Source organism: Lethenteron reissneri, chromosome 26 (genome assembly GCF_015708825.2).
Source record: "Lethenteron reissneri isolate LAM-NWPU_2019-01 chromosome 26, ASM1570882v1, whole genome shotgun sequence".
Taxonomy (NCBI): domain Eukaryota; kingdom Metazoa; phylum Chordata; class Hyperoartia; order Petromyzontiformes; family Petromyzontidae; genus Lethenteron; species Lethenteron reissneri.
This window is the reverse complement of record NC_083804.1, coordinates 796061-806919: the sequence shown is the minus strand read 5'-3', so window position 1 is coordinate 806919 and position 10859 is coordinate 796061. Positions and strand designations below refer to the sequence as shown.

At 51.6% G+C, this 10859-nt stretch overlaps 2 non-coding genes across 2 annotated transcripts; both read left to right on the top strand.

Annotated features, from left to right (window-relative positions):
• Nucleotides 1-7121: 7121 nt before the first annotated feature.
• TRNAV-UAC (transfer RNA valine (anticodon UAC)) lies at nucleotides 7122-7194 on the top strand. Its single transcript has one exon. It is a non-coding gene; the product is annotated as a tRNA-Val (tRNA).
• A 145-nt stretch (nucleotides 7195-7339) lies between these two features.
• Nucleotides 7340-7412, top strand: TRNAV-CAC (transfer RNA valine (anticodon CAC)). The gene has a single exon. It is a non-coding gene; the product is annotated as a tRNA-Val (tRNA).
• Nucleotides 7413-10859: the final 3447 nt, after the last annotated feature.

The following is a 10859-nucleotide window of genomic DNA, read 5'->3' as shown; positions in this document are numbered from 1 at the left end:
ACACACACAGTGTACACACACAGTATACACACACTCACAGTGTACACACACAGTGTACACACACACACTGTGTAGACACACACACATACAGCGTGTACACACACAGTGTACACACACAGCGTGCGACAGATTTACGGGTGGCACGCGCGCGCCCTCTCCCCCGGCCGGCGCGCGCGTGCCCATAGATGGGGGCGGGGGGGGGGTCCGGCAGAGGCGCGGCCACCGCGGGCCGCGTGTTTACCGCCGCAGGCCGCGTGTTTACTTCAGCCCCGTCACTTCACACGGAGCCACCCAGGAGGGTTGGTGGGTCACACAGAGATTTGTGAGGCTCCCAAGTCCGCTCGCTGGGCTGCCTCGAGGTGGGTGGCGGATCGTGGCCCGTGAGCCCACCCTGTCTGCGCCTGCTGACTTCCCTCCGTCACATCACAGTGCAGGACCCTCTTGAAAAGGGGTCTTGAGACTCGGTGCAGTTTTCTTGATTAAATGCCAATTCTTGTCGGCCCCGGAAATCCCACATTCGTAAAGCAGGTGCCAATGTATGCACAGGGCAACCTTCAATACGGAACGCTTCGAAACAACGCGCGCACCGCCCGGTGCCAATCAACGTCTGTATTGGTCGTGGGGGCTTGTTTGACCATACTTCACCAAGCTGGTCAGTGCGATATCACTCGTAGCTGATGTGAGCCGAGTCGAACTCTGCACGTGAGCCCCTCCGCTCATCTTTGGAACAATGACTCTGTTAGCGGCACATCGATGACTCTGTTAGCGGCACATCGATGACTCTGTTAGCGGCACATCGATGACTCTGTTAGCGGCACATCGATGACTCTGTTAGCGGCACATCGATGACTCTGTTAGCGGCACATCGATGACTCTGTTAGCGGCACATCGATGACTCTGTTGGCGGCACATCGATGACTCTGTTAGCGGCACATCGATGACTCTGTTGGCGGCACATCGATGACTCTGTTAGCGGCACATCGATGACTCTGTTAGCGGCACATGAATGAATGTTCTCAACACTGGCCACTCGGAATGTAAATACACTCTTCCGTGCCCTTTAACCAGACGCTCGTCAGCGAGTCTCGTGGCGATGTTTCGATGAAGGCCCCTGCAGTTCGTGAGTTGCTCTTCATGCCAGAGCCCGGCAAGAAACCGGAGAACCCCCCCCCCACACACGAGGGGGTACTCCCCCCCCCCACACACACAACGGGGTACCCCCCCCCACACGAGGGGGCACCCCCCCCCACACTGAACGCTCCGCCCAGTGAGACGTCTCTCGCTGCGCTGCCCTGAGTCACGTGATCAGACTTGGTTGTGAACGCGTCACTGGGTGACGGCCTCCCCACGCTGTCCGGGTAGTGGGGGGTATTTGACCATACTTCACCACGCTGGTCAATGCGGGTTTCGTGAAGGTGGGGGAGGTATAGTCGCCGGGGGACAGAACAGTACTGCTGAGGTGTAAGGATGCACCTCAAGCAACTCCGAAACCCCATCGCGGGCCGGTTGCATCGGATTGTTGGGGGCCGTCCATAAATGACGTCACGCACTTAGGGGGGGGGGTTGAGAAATGTGACGTCACATCAAGATGCGCAACTTTAAATAAATATAGAATTGTTAAAACAACACTCCTACAGCATCAGAGTGTAGCGCCACATTAAATACGCACTACAATGACAATAGTTTAAAGCGATTTGAAGCGTGTTTTATTTTCAAAATGGAAATATGGTTTTGGGGAGGGGGGGGGCAGAGCTTTGTGACGTCATATTTGAGGTGGGGCCGGACTTTTTGTGATGCCGTGTGACGAGGGGGGGGGGGGGTCAAAAATCGTCAAAAATCGCGTGACGTCATTTATGGACGGCCCCTTGGGGCCAACTGGCTGGTGAGTAGGAACCCGGTCCTCCACAGGGGAGAGCTGCCTGCAGATGTCTGAAGGTCCCGAGCACAGAGGGCCACGTTCTTGAGCCTCTCCGCAGCGTGGCGACGTGTCGCTCGGGGTGAGTGCGGACAGCGCAGTGATTCAGCTCGCAGGAAGAGAGCCCGACTCAGTCAACACAACAACACGTCAACACAACAACACAACAACACGTCAACACAACCACACAACAACACGTCAACACAACCACACGTGTGGTGGTGGTGGTGATGGTGGTGGTGATGGTGGTGGTGATGGTGGTGGTGATGGTGATGATGGTGATGGTGGTGGTGATGGTGGTGGTGATGGTGGAGATGGTGGTGGTGCTGGTGGTGATGGTGGTGGTGATGGTGGTGGTGATGGTGGTGGTGGTGATGGTGGTGGTGATGGTGGTGGTGATGGTGATGGAGCACGCCGATGAGACGCCGAGTGACGAGGAGGACGAGGTCCGTGTGGGACCCCCCCGGGCGCCGTCCCGAGTGCAGCCACCGCGGGTGACCACGTGGTGGCGCTGCTGCTCCCCGGACGCTGCGGAGAGGAAGACGTCCGGATTGTAAGACGCACTCCACACTCGTGCCCCACAGTGTCAGTACAATTAATACTAAACACCGGATTATAAGCCGCACCAATATTTGTAAACAAAGCGTCAAGAAGGGATTGTCTATTCTCTCACAGAATGGCAACCCGATGTTAACTACCTCGCCTGGTCTACAGGAGGTCGTGGGTTCGACCACGACCCTGACGCCTGCTGCTCAATATTCCGAATGTGCGCGTCTCTCTCCCCGTGGTATTTGGCTGCTATAAACTTCACACGACGATACGCTTCTGCGTTGAGCTCTCATTTGCGACCAGGTCGCTTCCGAGTAAAGAGCTGTGTAGCGCAGCGGGTCTTACCTGGTAAAATAAAATAAACAAAATAATTAGCAGTTTTAGTTTAAGACGCTCAGGAGCTCGATGGCAATGTCTGCTGCTGGCCACGACGAGGGAGGGAGGGAGGGGGCTTCAGTTCGCGTCGCCGTCCCTCCCGCCCCGCGCAAGACGACGCACAGGGAGACCACGGGGGGGGGGGGGGGGGCTGTTTGGTTTGTTTCAGGTCCCTTCCGTGTGAGAGGCTCCGTGTGGCCACGAGATGGCAGCACGGCCACGTGGTTCAGTCTGCGCGGATCTACCGAGCTGTTACACCCCCCCCACCCCGCTATACGCACAGCGCTTTGTCAATCCACTGCTGGATGAAGGCCTCTCTGTGTCGTGTCGGCCATGGGGATTGTTTGACCATACTTCACCACGCTGGTCAGTTCAGGTTTGTGAAGGGACGGAAAGGAGGCAGAGGGCCGCTTCAGACATTACCCGCCACTGATGTTAGCCGTGACTCTGTGGGAGTCGAACCCAGGTCGCTCGGGCTCACCGTGAATGCGCTCACCACTGCGCCACCGCTCCACCCGTGAAGACTTCTCCTCTGAAGTCAAAACGTCTCCCTGCCCTCACGTCTGTTGCCCGACCTGAGCCAGTGCTGGACCTTCCACATTCCCATCGCCGGGCCACTAAATGCGTAACAACGCGCACTGTAAAATACTGATATTTTAGATAGGTACGAGTATGTACATCCCCTTTGTCAAATTACTACGCTATGCGGTCCGTGAGGATTGCTTTAACCAAACTTCCCCACGCCGGTCATTGCTGGTGGGTGTAATCTCCACCCATAAAGTAAAATAAGTCGGAATGTCCTTTGATTTCAAGTGGAGGGTTTCTAACAGAATCGCGGTTTGCTGAGCAGGTAATCTTACACGTGGGAAGCGCTCTTCGCAATGCGTGTGAGCACACACACACACACCACCACGTGTGTACTCACACACACCACACACCACCACGTGTGTGCTCACACACACACCACCACGTGTGCTCACACGCACCACCACGTGTGTGCTCACACACACCACACACCACCACGTGTGTGCTCACACACACCACACACCACCACGTGTGTGCTCACACACACCACACACCACCACGTGTGTGCTCACATACACCACGTGGTGTGCGTGCGTTGACGCTACGAACACGGCCACCCGAGTTCGATTCCTGCTCATGGCCAACACCAGTGACGATTATCTGAATCGGTCCTGGGCTTCCCCTAGGTCGACTCAGCCTCAAATGAGTACCTGGTGCGGTGTGTAAAAAACATCGCCACTGGGGAGACAAAGGCGGCCGGACGTGGTGCTGGCCACCCACCCCCTCGTGTGCCACAGTGCCGGCCTTCATGGGTGCTCGCTAACAGCACTTGCCCCAACGGTCCGCTGCCTCTATGCGGGGGACCTTTGTCTTTGTTATGTGCGCGTGACACCTTTCGTGGCGCGTGTTTCACGTGGCGGCCACAGCCTTTGAAGGCGGCTGGAGCACACAGAGGCATGACACCTGTGGGCCATTTATTAGCAGTAGCGGAGGGAAGAAAGCGGCCAATGCATCGGTGGCCTCTGATGTTCGGAGTAACTGTTTCAAAACCCTTGGCAAAAGGGTTCAAAGCACGTTGCAAGCGTCTCCTCCTTCGCTCGCAGCCATGAACTGATACATCACGGCGATGTGCGCGATGTGCGACGTGCCGAGCCCTGCAGCAGAATCCACACGCAGCAAGCCGCGGCGTGTGCCCAGCCCCGATCTCGCGAGACACCCACCGAGCTGGTTCTACACTATCTACTTTCTTCACCAATGTCTAAGAGCCCCCCCCCCCCACCCCCGACTTGCGTAAAGTCGCGTGAATTGGTCAAAACAGGGAATTGTGATATTTGTCTCTGTGGCGTGGAGCCTTCGCTAGAACTCGGGAGGAGCGCTCGGGATCATCGCGGTTTGGGTGAATTCGGAAATGTGCCGGGTCCAGAGAGAGAGAGAGCCGCAGTCACGACGGCAGCAGCGGAGGAGTGAAGACTTTGGGGGCGATTCGAGTGGTTATGAAGGCGGCGATGGAAAATCTCACAGAGGCGAGGGATGCGAGCAGGCGACACGCGGCAGGCTGCAGAGAAACGCCAATTCACGCCTTCGCGCGTCCAGAGAGTGTGGTACTCATACCGTACACGCTGTTCTCTAACGCTAGGCGATCCAGAGTGCACCCCCATTCTGCTTTCAATCTTTATTACAGAAAAAAAACCCAGCCGAGAATTAATAAGACACCGTCCACTGTAAGTTGGAGGCATGCCCAGGATTTCAGCGAATATCTCTGGCTTTCGTCGTGAAATCCCACGGTTATCAAACGTAAGAAAAAGGAACACCAAGACAGAATCATGAAGGTCGCCCCGCCTAGAAACATCAACTTTGGGGATACCGCCAAAAGTTCCCAGCGACTGCTGCCCTTAACCCCCTCGCGTCCCGCGAGACTCGGAATCACTCCTCGCGCTCTCAGTTACGCCTCAAAAGAGAGGCCCTGCCACCAACGATTCGTTTACACTCAGAAGTAGTTGGAGACACAGCCAAACCTCAACCCATTCTCATTAAAGTTGCCGTGAGGTTTATATTCGTGTAAGCCGAGTAACTTAAATTGTATTAAAAAAATATATAAGCTCCTCTGATCAGCCTACTTAGTGTCAATGCGCTGTGATGATTTATGTACTGTTTTCAGTAGCGTCCCAATTATAGCCATCTGTGATTTATTGAATGGATGTTGTCACGTGTAGCTTAATTCTTATCCCGCATTCACTGCGTCCTCAGTGATTGCCTCGTCCTTTCCAGGTCCAGGGTGGTCTCCTCTGCCTGCGCGACTCTCGCTATGAATGTCATTGATTGTCTATGAATGTCATTTAATGTCTATAAATGGCTTCATCGACACCTGTATCAATCTCTCTTCCTTCCCAACTCGGCCCTGCAGAATTCAACAGCTCACTTAATCTCTTGGAGTATAAATGTGTTTTTTTTTAAACCCGTCTTCTTCACATGATTCTCATCAATGTCTGCCCCAATTGAGATGAGGTTGCATTTCGTTACTTCGTGAATCGTAACATGAAGATGGTCCGGATCTTCTTTTGTCAGTACATTCACATTGGCTCAGCGCACTGTGCTATGAACTTGGCGATCTGAGTTTGATTTCCAGCCACGGCTACCATCAACAGAGCAGCGTGTTAAAGTCTGGTCAAGTGTGAGGAGGCCTTCATCCAGCAGTGGACTGACAATGGGCTTTACGTTATGTCTATAGTTACCCACGCAATTGTTTACTTTCCACGCACATGATCGATCTGAACAAAGTGAATTGGAAACCCAAGACGCAGGCGCGTCGCCCCATCAAGCAGCTGGAGATGAGAAATTATTTTTCTATTAAAATACTTTTCTATAAATTGTTTTTGTTTTTTTTATATAATGATTTTTTAAACGTGAATTGCCTAATGAAGATAACATTATACGTTGTTCACATTAGAAACCTCTGCAACACCACAGTCTGAGTTAGTGCCTCGGGGTGGCTGTGAAGTGAGAGATTTCCTCCCTTCGTTGCGATTCGCTTCTCGCGTTGTCGCCACGCCGCTTGAGACACATTCGGTGGAGAAGGCGCCCGTGGCTGCGACGAGAGACGAAGTCACAACGCGAGGCTGCACCGTGCAGATCGAGCAGCAGCTCACGGCCGACACGCTCCCCTGGCAGCGTGTGCAGCAAACGAAGAATTTGCAACGAACTCTGTGGAGTCACTCGTAAATATCCACCTTGAAAGAATAAATGTACAGGAGAAGTTGAATTTCAAGAATCTGGGTCTTGATCAACCGACTTGAGCATTTGAGTGTTTATAAATGCCTACCGTTGGTAGATAAGACAAGTTATATTACTTTCACGGGAAAGCCAATAGCATGAGGAGGTTCTTCTTAACGAGAACACGAGAACACCATCTTTCCAGGTCACTCACAACAGCCCCACCTAGTGGGCATGTCACGAGACGCCACTGCCAGTCAGTGACTTTGCCCGTCGACACTGCACGACACACATCCCCGTGAAGACCATCGGGGCACGCGCGCCTCGTGAGAGGGATCGGTAGCACCACGCCCAGCCACCTTTATCTACCTAGTAGCTATTTGTATATCTTCGAAACCGGGCGGAAACATTTTACGTTAAAAAATCGTGCTTTATTTGAATTGCACGTAAAATGTGCCTTCATGAACTTGATGATTTCATCATTCTTCATTGTTGGCATAGGTCTATACCAGGGAAGAGTGTTGCAACTTAGCAAGTAAGACAAGCAGTTTCCGTAGTGCAGTGGTTATCACGTTCGCTTTACACGCGAAAGGTCCCCGGTTTGAAACCGGGCAGAAACATTTTCTGTATAACCAAAGAAATTCGTGTTTTATTGAAAGTGCACGTAAAATGTGCCCTCATGAAGGTGATTAATTCATAATTCTTCACTGTTGGCATAGGTCTATACCAGTGAAGTGTGTTGTAACTTAACAGGGTGGACAAGCAGTTTCCGTAGTGCAGTGGTTATCACGTTCGCCTCACACGCGAAAGGTCCCCGGTTCGAAAGCGGGCGGAAACAGTTTACGTACTCATTTGAGACTAAGTCGACCTAGGGGAGGCCTGTTTGTAGCACTGCCGGTCTCGCCCCTGCGCCACAACTCCCCTGCACACGAATGGTGCGCCCGCACGCGGCCTTGCCGTGCAGCAGGGCAGAGGCGTCGTCTAGAGGGACCCTCTATGGCGTATGCTGCCCTACTCTTCCACGTATTTGAAGTAGTGGGCGTACTCACACCCATGTATACCTCTGAGTAGACAGAGGCGATGTGATTTGAAACATCTGTCCCAATGTTTAAACTGCGGCGCCAGGAGATGGACTCGGACCGTGGAACTCTGGATTGGGAGTGCAATGCGCGAGCTATTTCACCACTCTGACAGCGTTGTGTTTGATGCATTAGAGTCACATATACAAATATATACATTTGCTGTGTAGTCTTCAGATGAAAAAATTTCAGTGTCTAATTTTCTCTGCTGCAACGAATTGGAATTTTTTTTTATCTGAGATAATGAACTAAAAATGCTGGTTGAAGAATGGATATACTTGATAATTTATACTCATAAATATATAACATAGAGCTTGTAAATACATTGCGCATTGAATCATTTCACAAAATTATGCTGTTTGACAATTAATTAATGTTTCTTGAGTCAGTACCGATGTCGTAACCATGTAGAAACGTCTCTTCCCCATTCACTTATAGAACTACCGCGGCTCCACTCTCATTGAATGAAATTACGTCCCGATGAAAATACATTTTCCTCCGAATGTTAAAGACTAGTTATTCCGCAAACGCCCGTCAAAAACAATGAACGTTTCTCAAATACCACTGTACATGCATTCCCTCTGTTCACTATAATTTCCCCATTTCACATCTGAATGTAATCAAAGGCGCGGGTAATCCGGAAGGAATTTCCCTTTAAAGCTCTTTCACTAAACGCGCGTCCTACCCGGCCTGCGAGAGAGAGCGAGCGAGAGAAAGGTGGGAACCAGAGCTATATGCTGTAACGACGTCCCGCGTGAACACAACGTGAACATAGCAGCCACGGACAGACAGTCTGAGCTGTTGTGGTGAGCTCGATGCATTTGGCGGTGTTCGTAAAAGGCAATCATCCTCTTGAGCAAGCGATACAAAAAAGCCGTCAAAGTGATTTCTTGCCCATGGGCGCACTTAGGTGTCCATTTCATATTCACAGCCAAGTCAGTCGCTGCAATTCCACATTCCTATGACGGCGGCTCGTCCATTCACAGTACCGTTCAACCACTTTTGAATTTCAAAAAAAGTGGTAGTTATTTTATTGACCCCGAAGCGATGATCGGCCGAGTCAACCACCAACCAAGATGAGAACTCGCCACCTTCCGACTGCGAGGGACTCGGCCGGACACACACACAGTGACACCCAGACCTCGATTAAAGACCTTCCCAAGTCATCCTTGTTAAGGGGATATTTGACCATGATTCACACTTAAAATATAGCACAATAATTTCAGGTGACATTCGCACAAAGGTTAAAAATATTCGTTGTACAAATCGACTCCTGTACGTATGTATGTTGAACTTCTTTCGCACCGTACGTAGCCAACCGCGCTACTCGGAGGTGCCGGTTGCCTGCTCGTGTTTTTTAATCTGTGCCATTTGCGCGCGAGATAGTTTGACGTGACAGCACACCACGCTCGGTGGGCCACCACGACTCCTGTGCGCTCGTGTCGAGAGGGCAGCGTGACAGCCGACTTCTCTTGTGCAATGTGCCCCCGGGCTCAGCGCAATAACGGTAATGTATCTCTACAGGTTATACTTGAATAACTATTGGGGTTGTTTATTCATATGGAAACACCATATTAGTTTCATGTGTTTTGTTCTGACGGCACAAAAAAATCCACATTCTGTCCGATCGTAATTGATATAACGCTAGTTTCCCAGCGGATCGCATTTCTACTCAAATGACACTGCATGCCAACACTGCAATCGTTGCTCACGTTCTGGTATTGATCCGCACAGAGATCTCACTCGATGGGCACGAATAATCACGGCCAATGAATGGAACTTAGCCAAGAGGACGTCAGCAATTGAGAGATGGAGCGATGAAAACAGTTTGTGTGCGGGTTCTAAATGGATTCTTACACAGCAGGAACAAGAGAGGTGGTGGTGGCTTGGGTCGGCTTTCATCCAGCAGTGGACTGACCATGGCTAATGAGGATAAACGTTACACCCTCCCTGTGATCTTGTAACATGTCAACATGTGTGATCTTGTAACATGTCAACATGTGTGCGATAATAAGATTGTTTATCTGGCGACTCTGTGACAGGCAGTTGGGTAATATCGGGGTCACAGCATTGCTCGTCAGGTGTGCAATGAGGGGGCTTCCGGGTCGTTGCCAAGCCTCGCGAGGCAGGCGCGCCGTGCGCTGGGGAGTCCGCATGCCGGGACATTGCCAGGCCAAGCGTCTTGGAGAAAGGCGCCCTCTGACAGAAAGGCTCTCATTGGGTCGGCAGCTCCAGTGAACCCCGTGGTGGAGTTGGGAGATTTCGAGTAAAGGGGGGGAGATTTATTTACCCCAGCCAGTGGGGAGGGGGGTGAGGATTTTGTCTACCTCGGAGATTAACATTCCACAGCAGTCTTTGATAAGGGAGATTTTCTCACCTGACAGCTAAGCGCGGTATTTGAATCCTAGTCAAGTCAAAAAAGTCTGTGTAGGGCCATGCTACTCAACTGTAGGGCCATGCTAATCAACAGCGGCAGACATTCCACATCCCTATGCTGGGGGCGAGTTCCCCCAGAGGACCAGTGCGGACTACTCACAACATCGTACTCGCGTGACTTGATTTACTAGACACACGATTGGTTGAGCCAAGCCTCCAACGGGAATTGAATTCGCACTCTTCCGATCGAGAGTCTCGTGTCGTGTCACTAAATGTCGCTAATTGTCATTCATGGAAATGCGAGCTTATATACAATATACACAAAGACAGACACACACACGCGCGCGCGCGTGCAGTGAACCGACCATAATAATAAAGAACGAACCCGTGAGCGTAATGCATCAGAATCTGACGTTGGGTTTATTACTCTTTGCAAGAAATGATTGTCTAATAAATAAAAGTTAAAAGAAAGCGATGCAAGGGCAAGTTGATTGATTTTCCACCAGGTGGCATCACATCCGTTCATTCAAAACACGACTGAGCAGCACATTGTCGTGTGGTGGTGGTGGTTGTTTCTCGACTGGGCTTCCCCGCTCTCACTCCGCGGAGAGAGCTGCTTGTCAACTCCCGGAGACGCGCGCGTCGTCTGTGTGTCTGTGTGTGTGTCTGTATGTAAATCTGTGTGTCTGTGTGTGTATGTCTGTGTGTGTCTGTGTGTGTCTGTCTGTGTGTGTCTGTGTGTCTGTGTCTGCGTGTGTGTCTGCGTGTGTGTCTGCGTGTGTGTCTGCGTGTGTGTGTCTGTGTGTGTGTCTGCGTGTGTGTCTGCGTGT